The following is a 12,700-nucleotide window of genomic DNA, read 5'->3' as shown; positions in this document are numbered from 1 at the left end:
AGTTTTTAGATGTGTTAATATTTGTAAAGGATGTTAACAAATTTCTCTTCTTCAGAAACGCTTTCCTTGCCATTGCCAGTCTACATTTTATATCCTCTCTACTTCGACCATCCTCAGTTATTTTACTCCCTAAATAGCAAAACTCCTTTACTACTTTAAGTGTCTCATTTCCTAATCTAATTCCCTCAGCATCACCCGACTTAATTTGACTATATTCCATTATCCTCGTTTTGCTTTTGTTCATGTTCATCTTATATCCTCCTCTCAAGACACTGTCCATTCCGTTCAACTGCTCTTCCAAGTCCTTTGCTGTCTCTGACAGAATCACAATGTCATCGGCGAACCTCAAAGTTTTTACTTCTTCTCCATGAATTTTAATACCTACTCCGAATTTTTCGTTTGTTTCCTTTACTGCTTGCTCAATATACAGATTGAATAACATCGGGGAGAGGCTACAACCCTGTCTCACTCCTTTCCCAACCACTGCTTCCCTTTCATGCCCCTCGACTCTTATAACTGCCATCTGGTTTCTGTACAAATTGTAAATAGCCTTTCGCTCCCTTTATTTTACCCCTGCCACCTTCAGAATTTGAAAGAGAGTATTCCAGTTAACGTGGTCAAAAGCTTTCTCTAAGTCTACAAATGCTAGAAACGTAGGTTTGCGTTTTCTTAATCTTTCTTCTAAGATAAGTCGTAAGGTCAGTATTGCCTCACGTGTTCCAACATTTCTACGGAATCCAAACTGATCTTCCCCGAGGTGGGCTTCTACCAGTTTTTCCATTCGTCTGTAAAGAATTCGTGTTAGTATTTTGCAGCTGTGACTTATTAAACTGATAGTTCGGTAATTTTCACATCTGTCAACACCTGCTTTCTTTGGGATTGGAATTATTATATTCTTCTTGAAGTCTGAGGGTATTTCACCTGTCTCATACATCGTGCTCACCAGATGGTAGAGTTTTGTCATGACTGGCTCTCCCGAGGCCATCAATAGTTCTAATGGAATGTTGTCTACTCCCGGGGCCTTTCAGTGCTCTCTCAAACTCTTCACGCAGTATCTTATCTCCCATTTCGTCTTCATCTACATCCTCTTCCATTTCCGTAATATTGTCCTCAAATACATCGCCCTTGTATAAACCCTCTATATACTCCTTCCACCATTCTGTCTTCCCTTATTTGCTTAGAACTGGGTTTCCATCTGAGCTCTTGATATTCATACAAGTGGTTCTCTTCTCTCCAAAGGTCCCTTTAATTTTCCTGTGGATACGGAGATGGAATGAGTTGCCAGAATTGTAGCTGCCTGTGATGTGGTTCCAAACACACCAGGGATAGTTCTCAGGGTGTGTCAGAATCTTGTTGATGGCCGCCAGTTTCAGCACATTTTGTAAGACACAGCACAAATGGTACGTTCATAGTGTCAGTGATGGTATTTGCAGTTAACTAATGTAAATGAAAAATAGTAATGTGATTTTATTCCTATTATCTTCTCATGCTGGCTTCTCCGACGCCAGTTTCACTACCTCAAATTCTGCAGCGGAGACCTATGACCTGTTAAATTTTTCCACATTCTTACGGAAACAACCTGCACAATTAAATGTCTGTGCCGACTTTATTAACGATGCGTGACAGGAAGTGCTTTGTTCGGCTTGGAATATCCACAAAAACAAATAACTGTTTGAAATTCCCAATTCTGTTCGCTGGAAATTAATCTGCTTAATAGCACAACACTTAAGAATTCCGACTACACACTGTTTGTTCGAGAATACAAGGTGAGATCTTTCCTGAAATAAAAGTGACTTACCTCTTGCTCAACATGTTTTTGTGTCTGGAATACTGAAATTCTCGAAGCCAAATAGAAATCAGCAGACGCAGCAGCTGAAGATAAATAATCTAGTCACTACTAATTTCTTCCTTTTTTTCGTCAGAAACATTTGGTGACTTAGTGTGGCCTAAGTTGCAATGCACGCACGACAAAATATCAAAAGTTTACTATGAATCATGGAGGTGCGGCTTGCTTTAAGAAAATCATTCTTGACAAATCAAACTTGGATCACTAACGAAAAGGCTGCACAACGTAAGAATACACTGTTGTTGCTGTTATTGTTGTGGTCTTCAGTCCGGAGACTGGTTTGATGCAGCTCTCCATGCTACTCTATCCTGTGCAAGCTTAATCATCTCCCAGTACCTACTGCAACCTACATCCCTATGAATCTGCTTAGTGTATTCATCTATTGGTCTCCCTTCACGATTTTTACCCTCCACGCTGCCCTCCAATACTAAATTGGTGATCCCTTGTTGCCTCAGAACATGTCCTACAAACCGAACCCTTCTTTTAGTCAAGTTGTGCCACAAGTTTCTCTTCTCCCCAATTCTATTCAATACCTCCTCATTAGTTACGTGATCTACCCCATCTAATCTTCAGAATTCTTTTGTAGTACCGCATTCCGAAAGTTATTCTCTCCTTGTCTGAACTATTAATCGTCCATGTTTCACTTCCATACATGGCCACACTCCATACAAATACTTTCAGAAACGACTTCCTGACACTTAAATCTATACTCGATGTTAACAAATTTCTCTTCTTCAGAAACGCTTTCCTTGCCATTGCCGGTCTACATTTTATATCCTCTCTACTTTGACTATCGTTAGTCATTTTGCTCCCCGAATAGGAAAACTCATTTACTACTTTAAGAGTCTCATTTCCTAATCTAATTCCCTCCGCATCACCCGATTTAATTCGACTACATTCCATTATCCTCGTTTTGCTTTTGTTGATGTTCATCTTATATCCTCCTTTCAAGACACTGTCCATTCCATTCAGCTGCTCTTCCAAGTCCTTTGCTGTCTCTGACAGAATTACAATTTCATAGGCGAACCTCAAAGTTTTTATTTCTTCTCCATGGATTTTAATTCCTACTCCGAAGTTTTCTTTTGTTTCCTTTACTGCTTGCTCAATATACAGATTGAATAACATCGGGGATAGGCTGCAACTGTGTCTCACTCCCCTCCCAACCACTGCTTCCCTTTCATGCCCCTCGACGCTTATAACTGCCGTCTGGTTCCTGTACAAATTGTAAATAGCGTTCCGCTCCCTGTATTTTACCCCTGCCACCTTCAGAATTTGAAAGAGCGTATTTCGGTCAACAGTGTCAAAAGCTTTCTCTAAGCCTACAAATGCTAGACACGTAGGTTTACCTTTCCTTGCCGGCCGCAGTGGTCTCGCGGTTCTAGGCGCTCAGTCCGGATCCGCGCGACTGCTACTACATTAATACATTAAGGAAAGGCAAACGCCGGTCGGAGTGGCCGAGCGGTTCTAGGCGCTACAGTCCGGAGCTGAGCGACCGTTCCGGTCGCAGGTTCGAATCCTGCGGCGGGCATGGATGTATGTGATGTCCTTACGTTAGTTAGGTTTAAAAAAATGGTTCAAATGGCTCTGAGCACTATGGGACTCAACTGCTGTGGTCATCAGTCCCCTAGAACTTAGAACTACTTAAACCTAACTAACCGAAGGACATCACACACAGCCATGCCCGAGGCAGGATTCGAACCTGCGACTTAGTTAGGTTTAATTAGTTCTAAGTTCTAGGCGACTGATGACCTCAGACGTTAAGTCGCATAGTGCTCAGAGCCATTTGAACCATTTTTGAAAGGCAAACCTACGTGTCTAGCATTTGTAGACTTGGAGAAAGGTTTTGACACTGTTGACCGGAATACGCTCTTTCAAATTCTGAAGGTGGCTCGGGTAAAATACAGGATGCGAAAGGCTATTTACAATTTGTACAGAAACGAGATGGCAGTTACAAGACTCTAACAATTAACAAAATTCTCTCATTCCAAAAAATGTACAAAAATTTGAACCAATTGCGTTATTCTTCATATAATGAAAAAGAAAAAGCACAAATTAAAACTATCATGAGGGTTATTAGTTACCTGAGGGACAAAGATTTCCTTCAATAACAACTTCTGAAAAACAAAAAAAAAAAAAAAACAAAAAAAAATTTTCAAATGTGTGTGAAATCTTATGGGACTTAACTGCTAAGGTCATCAGTCCCTAAGCTTACACTCTACTTAACCTAGATTATCCTAAGACAAATACACACACCCATGCCCGAGGGAGGACTTGAACCTCCGCCGGGACCAGCCGCACAGTCCATGACTGCAGCGCCTTAAACCGTTCGGCTATTGCCGCGCGGCTAAAAACAAAATATTTCATTTATGAGCGTGCCTTCGTTACCTTTAAAATTCCTCCAAGATCTTCTCCATCGATATAAAGAACGAGAAAGTTTTATAAATGTGTTTACCCTCCCTTAATAAAGTATACCAGATAATTTCTCACAGATTCACAGAAAACATATATCGATCTCTGAAAAGCTCAACTGCACGCTGCTGTGCCTCAAATGAGAATGCTCCAGCGCTGCATAAATGACTGACTAGGAAGCCAACCACAGATAAAACTAAACGCAGAGATATTATTCACTATTAGAGCAGTGAGCTGATTCATGTTTGTCCCAGTACAGTGAAGGCGGAATTATTTACAATAGTGGAAAACATATGAGACCCTTGCTGCCTCGAGTCTTGACTGCGACCACAAATCTCGTCCGATACTCGCCAAGCTCGGGTTTTGTTCACTAAGCGCCAGAGCATAACTTGCATTCCTGAAATCAAGGGAGACGGGAACCACCCGTTCGCCTATGTCTGCGACGCTATGGATGTATTGGGGGAACATCTCTGCTTGCGAAATCCATTTTGACATGCAGCACGGTTATTCGCCGAGTGTTGATTCGTAACAAAAAAACAAACTACTGGCCATTAAAATTGCTACACCACGAAGATGACGTGCTACAGACGCGAAATTTAACCGACAGGAGGAAGATGCTGTGATATGTAAATGATTAGCTTTTCAGAGCGTTCACACAAGGTTGGCGCCGGTGGCGACACCTACAACGTGCTCACACGAGGAAAGTTTTCAACCGATTTCCCATACACAAACAGCACTTGACTGGCGTTGCCTGGTGAAACGTTGTTGTGATGCCTCGTGTAAGGAGGAGAAAAGCGTACCATCACGTTTCCGACTTTGATAAAGGTCGGATTGTAGCCTATCGCGATTGCGGTTTATCGTATCGCGACATTGCTGCTCGCGTTGATCGAGATCCAGTGTTGGCAGAATATGGAATCGGTGGGTTCAGGAGGGTAATACGGAACGCCGTGCTGGATCCCAACGGCCTCGTATCACTAACAGTCGAGATGACAGGCATCTTATCCGCATGGCTGTAACGGATCGTGCAGCCACGTCTCGATCCCTGAGTCAAAAGGTGGGGACGTTTGCAACACAACAACCAACTGCACGAACAGTTCGACGACGTTTGCAGCAGCACGGACTATCGGCTCGGAGACCGTGGCTGCGGTTACCCTTGACGCTGCATCAACGACAGGAGCGCCTGCGATGGTGTACTCGACGACGAACCTGGGTGCACGGATGGCAAAACGTCATTTTTTCGGGTGAATCCAGGTTCTGTTTACAGCATCATGATGGTCGCATCCGTGTTTGGCGACATCGCGGTGAACGCACATTGGAAGCGTGTATTTGTCATCGCCATACTGGCGTATCACCTGGCGTGATGGTATGGGGTGCCATTTGTTACACGTCTCGGTCACCTGTTGTTCGCATTGACAGCGCTTTAACAGTGGACGTTACATTTCAGATGTGTTACGACCCGTGGCTCTATCCTTCATTCAATCCCTGCGGAACCCTACATTTCAGCAGGGTAATGCACGACCGCGTGTTGCAGGTGCTGTACGGGCCTTTCTGGATACAGAAAATGTTCAACTGCTGCCTTGGCCAGCACGTTCTCCAGACCTCTCACCAGTCGAAAACGTCTGGTCAATGGTGGCCGAGCAACTGGCTCGTCACAATACTCCAGTCTCTATTCTTGATGAACTGTGGTATCGTGTTGTAGCTGCATGGGCAGCCGTACCTGTACACGCCATCTAAGCTCTGTTTGACTCAATGACCAGGTGTATCAAGGCCGTTATTACGGCCAGAGGTGGTTCTTCTGGGTACTGATTTCTCAGGATCTATGCACCCAAATAGCGTGAAAATGTAATCACATGTCAGTTCTAGTATAATATATTCGTCCAATGAATACCCGTTTATCATCTGCATTTCTCATTGGTGTAGCAATTTTAATGGCCAGTAGCGTAGATGTAATCTGTCCTCCTTGCCCACTCGAGAGGACGGAGAAGTTGGCCGCATCAGCTGACGGCGCTGTGCGACTCCGGTGAACCTGGCGATCGGCAGATAAGAGCTGTGACGCGACTGTTTGCAGCGGAGCAAGCGTCCAGTTACGTCATCGGTGGTCGTCACCGCAAAGCGCTACAGAGAACGACCGCTTTATCGTCGGCCAGTGTGGCAACGTTTCCTTCCCGACTTCAGAGTCGCTTCGCGTCGCCATGCTGCTCATTAAGAGGGGCAGCACGAATAGTCTCACGTTTATTTGGCCCGTAAGTAGCAACAGGAAAAAATCGTTTCCTTTTGTGGCCAAAGTCGGAGTTATTTTTTGCCAATTCGATTTTACTTCTTCTCAAAATCAGCGTTATTTCTGCAATGTTATTTGTTACTTTTGCCAAATTCATTGAATTTTTTTTATCAAATTTGGTGTTGCTTTTTGGTTACATTCAGTGTAAGCTTTTGTCAAATTAGGTGTTTTTTAACCAAATTCGCTGACCTTTCTCCCGAAATTCGATGTAGTTCATTTACTGAATTCGATGTTGTTTTTGCCAAATTCTCTGTTTTTGTCAAATTCTTTGTTTCTTGCCCAATTCTGTGTTGTTTATTTTTGCGAAATTCAGTGTTCTTTTTTCCGAATTCATTGTAATTTTTTTTTATAAATTCTGTCCTATTTCTTACAAATTTAATATCTTTTTTAAAAATTCGATGTGATTGTTTTTCCACTTTTCGCACTATTTTTGCCAAAGTGTACGTCATTTTTTTTCCAACCGGTGATGTTTATTTTTGCCAATTTCTCTGGCTTTTTTTAATCAAACTCGGTAGTGTTTGTTTGCCAAATTCATCGTTCATTGTTGCCAAATTCGCCATAATTTATTGCCAAATTTGGTGTTAGTTTTATGTAAATTCGGTGTTTCTTGTCAAATTTCGTAATTTTTTAACAGTATCAATTATTTTCGGAGATAATATTTTTTTTATTTTGCCAAATTCGGTTTCAGTTTTGGCCAAATTTGGTCTATTTTCGTCGACTCATCAAGTTTGTTCCTCCGAAATTGAACCATTGCCTTAAAATTATAGACACACCTCAGCTTTAAAGAGAGTTGGAGACAAACTGCAGTTTTAACATTCAATAACTGTCTGTTGTGATTACTAGTAAAAATGTTAGAACTATAACATTTTTGTAGGGCAATATTACAAATTTTGCGATATCTCTTACAAAACGCTGATTTCGCGTTACTTCGCTAAAAGAGATAATTTTGCGTTTTTTTTCGCGCTATCACTTTCACAAACTTTTCCTGTCCCTACCCATAAAGGAGCGTACAGAGATGCTGAAAGAACTGGACTGGCAGACGCCTTGGAGATAAGCGCAAACTACGAGAGACGTTCAATAACTCATGCAATACATTTTTTTTCTCTGCGAATTTTGGTTGAAAAAATACGGAATTTGTTGTGGGACAGTGTCTGCAACGGAGGCGCGTTCTAAACAGAGAGCTGCCATTGAGTTGCTTTTGGTGGAAAACCACAGCATCGCAGATATTCACAGGCGCTTGCGGAATGTCTATGGAGACCTGGCAGTCAACAAAAGTACGGTGAGTCGTTGGGCTAAGCGTCTACTTATACGCGTGCTGGGTTTCTCGCCTCCTAACAGAAGATCCTAACGAGCAACGAGTTTGAGCCAATGAAGGAAGCACTCAGCGGGAAGCAGTATCTACATCTACATCTACATCCATACTCCGCAAGCCACCTGACCGTGTTTGGCGGAGGGTACCTTGAGCACCTCTATCGGTTCTCTCTTCTGTTCCAGTCTCGTATTGTTCTTGGAAAGAAGGATTGTCGGTATGCCTCTGTGTGGGCTCTAATCTCTCTGATTTTGTCCTCGTGGCCTCTTCGCGAGATATACGTAGGAGGGAGCAATATACTGCTTGACTCCTCGGTGAAGGTATGGTCTCGAAACTTCAACAAAAGTCCGTACCGAGCTACTGAGCGTCTCTCCTGCAGAGTCTTCCACTGGATTTTATCTATCATCTCCGTAACGCTTTCTCGATTACTAAATGATCCTGTAACGAAGCACACTGCTCTCCGTTGGATCTTCTCTATCTCTTCTATCAACCCTATCTCTTCTATCAATTCGCTGCAGATCCTCCTGCATTTCAGTACAATTTTCCATTGTTAGAACCTCTCGATATACCATAGCATCATCCTCAAAAAGCCTCAGTGAACTTCCGATGTCATCCACAAGGTCATTTATGTATATTGTGAATAGCAACGGTCCTACGACACTCCCCCGCGGCACACCTGAAATCACTCTTACTTCGGACTTCTCTCTCCATTATCTAGGAACTCTTCAATCCAATCACGCAATTGGTCTGATAGTCCATATGGTCTTACTTTGTTCATTAAACGACTGTGGGGAACTGTATCGAACGCCTTGTGGAAGTCAAGAAACACGGCATCTACCTGTCAACCCGTGTCAATGGCCCTGTGAGTCTCGTGGACGAATAGCGCAAGTTGGGTTTCACACGATCGTCTTTTTCGAAACCCATGCTGATTCCTACAGAGTAGATTTCTAGTCTCCAGAAAAGTCATTATACTCGAACATAATACGTGTTCCAAAATTCTACAACTGATCGACGTTAGAGATATAGGTCTATAGTTCTGCACATCTGTTCGACGTCCGTTCTTGAAAACGGGGGTGACCTGTGCCCTTTTCCAATCCTTTGGAACGCTACGCTCTTCTAGAGACCTACGGTACACCGCTGCAAGAAGGGGGGCAAGTTGCTTCGCGTACTCTGTGTAAAATCGAACTGATATCCCATCAGGTCCAGCGACCTTTCCTCTTTTGAGCGATTTTAATTGTTTCTCTATCCCTCTGTCGTCTATTTCGATTTTGTCATCTGTGCGACAATCTAGAGAAGGAACTACAGTGCAGTCTTCCTCTGTGAAACAGCTTTGGAAAAAGACATTTATTATTTCGGCCTTTAGTCTGTCATCCTCTGTTTCAGTACCATTTTGGTCACAGAGTGTCTGGACATTTTGTTTTGATCCACCTACCGCTTTGACATAAGACCAAAATTTCTTAGGATTTTCTGCCAAGTCAGTACACAAAACTTTACTTTCGAATTCATTGAACGCCTCTTGCATAGCCCTCCTTACATTTCGCTTCGCTACGTGGATGATGGGGGCTTTATTGGTGCAGCAAGACGTTGGCTACGAAGTCGTCTACTTGAATGGTACCGTACAGGCCGTCTCGGGAAGGTGGCGTAAGGCCGTCGCATTAACGGTGATTATGTTGGAAAATAGGGCTTTGAGGCCAAAAGAGATGCAATAATTCGGTATGCTGGAAACCTGAATAAAACCAATATGCTTTCAGAAAAAAAAATGTTTTACATTACTTACTGTACGCCCCTTACATCACGAGAAAGTTTCCACAACTATCTTTCTGTCGGTGTGGTCGCTGTACACAGCCAGATACACTCCTGGAAATGGAAAAAAGAACACATTGACACCGGTGTGTCAGACCCACCATACTTGCTCCGGACACTGCGAGAGGGCTGTACAAGCAATGATCACACGCACGGCACAGCGGACACACCAGGAACCGCGGTGTTGGCCGTCGAATGGCGCTAGCTGCGCAGCATTTGTGCACCACCGCCGTCAGTGTCAGCCAGTTTGCCGTGGCATACGGAGCTCCATCGCAGTCTTTAACACTGGTAGCATGCCGCGACAGCGTGGACGTGAACCGTATGTGCAGTTGACGGACTTTGAGCGAGGGCGTACAGTGGGCATGCGGGAGGCCGGGTGGACGTACCGCCGAATTGCTCAACACGTGGGGCGTGAGGTCTCCACAGTACATCGATGTTGTCGCCAGTGGTCGGCGGAAGGTGCACGTGCCCGTCGACCTGGGACCGGACCGCAGCGACGCACGGATGCACGCCAAGGCCGTAGGATCCTACGCAGTGCCGTAGGGGACCGCACCGCCACTTCCCAGCAAATTAGGGACACTGTTGCTCCTGGGGTATCGGCGAGGACCATTCGCAACCGTCTCCGTGAAGCAGGGCTACGGTCCCGCACACCGTTAGGCCGTCTTCCGCTCACGCCCCAACATCGTGCAGCCCGCCTCCAGTGGTGTCGCGACAGGCGTGAATGGAGGGACGAATGGAGACGTGTCGTCTTCAACGATGAGAGTCGCTTCTGCCTTGGTGCCAATGACGGTCGTATGCGTGTTTGGCGCCGTGCAGGTGAGCGCCACAATCAGGACTGCATACGACCGAGGCACACAGGGCCAACACCCGGCATCATGGTGTGGGGAGCGATCTCCTACACTGGCCGTACACCACTGGTGATCGTCGAGGGGACACTGAATAGTGCACGGTACATCCAAACCGTCATCGAACCCATCGTTCTACCATTCCTAGACCGGCAAGGGAACTTGCTGTTCCAACAGGACAATGCACGTCCGCATGTATCCCGTGCCACCCAACGTGCTCTAGAAGGTGTAAGTCAACTACCCTGGCCAGCAAGATCTCCGGATCTGTCCCCCATTGAGCATGTTTGGGACTGGATGAAGCGTCGTCTCACGCGGTCTGCACGTCCAGCACGAACGCTGGTCCAACTGAGGCGCCAGGTGGAAATGGCATGGCAAGCCGTTCCACAGGACTACATCCAGCATCTCTACGATCGTCTCCATGGGAGAATAGCAGCCTGCATTGCTGCGAAAGGTGGATATACACTGTACTAGTGCCGACATTGTGCATGCTCTGTTGCCTGTGTCTATGTGCCTGTGGTTCTGTCAGTGTGATCATGTGATGTATCTGACCCCAGGAATGTGTCAATAAAGTTTCCCCTTCCTGGGACAATGAATTCACGGTGTTCTTATTTCAATTTCCAGGAGTGTACATTTAACATGTAGCTGTTTGCCACAAAATATCGGAAGATTGTTCGCATCTGACGTGCGAAAAATGTAATAAATTAAAGTTGTGTGCGACTTAAAGTGAAGAACCAAAGAAACTGGTACACATGCGTAATTTCGTGTGGGGCCCCCGCGAGCACACAGAAGTGCCGTAGCACGACTTGGCATAGACTCGACTAATTCCTGAAGTATTGCTGGAGGGAACTGACACCATGAATCCTGCAGGGCTGTGCATAAATCCGTAAGAGCTCGAGGGGGTGAAGATATCTTCTGACAGCACGTTGGAAGGCATCCCAGATATGCTGAATAATGTTCATGTCTGTGGTGTTTGGTGGCCAACGGGACAAGAGTGTTCCTGGAGCCACTCTGTAGCAATTCTGGACGTGTGGGGTGTCGCATTGCCCTGCTGGAATTGCTCACGTCCGTCGAAATACACAATGGACATTAATATATGCAGGCTGGTCAGACAGCATCCTTAAGTACGTGTCACGTGTCAGAGTCGTATCTAGCCGTATCGGGGGTCCCATATCACTCCAACTGGACACGCCGCACACCATTAGTGAGCCTCCACCAGCTTGAGCAGTCCCCTGCTGATATGCAGGGTCCATGGATTCATGAGGTTGTCTCCATACCCGTACACGTCCATCCGCTCGATACAATTAGAAACGAGACTCGTCCGACCAGGCAACATGTTTCCAGTCATGAACAGTCCAATGTCGGTGAAGCTGGCTCAAATGGTTCAAATGGCTCTGAGCACTATCGGACTTAACATCTGATGTCATCAGTCCCGTAGAACTTAGAACTACTTAAACCTAACTAACCTAAGGACATCACACACATCCATGCCCGAAGCCGGATTCGAACCTGCGACCGTAGCGGTCGCGCGGTTCCAGACTGAAGCGCCTAGAACTGCTCGGCCATCCCGGACGTCATGCTGGCTCCAGGCAAGGCGTAAAGCTTTGTGCCGTGCAAGGGTACATGAGTGGGCCTTCGGCTCCGAAAGTCCATATCGACGATGTTTTGTTGAGTGGTTCGCACACTGACAATTGTTGATGGCCCATCAGTGAAATCTGCAGGTATTTCCGGCGGGGTTGTTCTGTCACGTTGAAAGATTCTCATCATTCGTCGTTTGTCCCGTTCTTGCAAGATCTTTTTCCAACCTCAGTGATGTCAGAGATTTGATGTTTTACCGCATTCCTGACATTCACGATACGCTAGTGAAATTGCAGTTGGGGGAAATCCCCAGTTCATCGCTACCGCGGAGATGCTGTGTCCCATCACTCGTGCGCTGACTATAACACCACGTCTAAACTCACTTAAATATTGTTAACCTGCCAGTGTAGCAGTAGTAACCGATCAGACAACATCTACATCTACATTTATACTCCGCAAGCCACCCAACGGTGTGTGGCGGAGGGCACTTTACGTGCCACTGTCATTACCTCCCTTTCCTGTTCCTGTCGCGTATGGTTCGCGGGAAGAACGACTGTCTGAAAGCCTCCGTGCGCGCTCTAATCTCTCTAATTTTACATTCGTGATCTCCTCGGGAGGTATAAGTAGGGGGAAGC

Source organism: Schistocerca nitens, chromosome 11 (assembly GCF_023898315.1).
Source record: "Schistocerca nitens isolate TAMUIC-IGC-003100 chromosome 11, iqSchNite1.1, whole genome shotgun sequence".
NCBI classification, from domain to species: Eukaryota; Metazoa; Arthropoda; class Insecta; order Orthoptera; family Acrididae; genus Schistocerca; species Schistocerca nitens.
Note: the sequence above shows the minus strand (reverse complement) of the source record.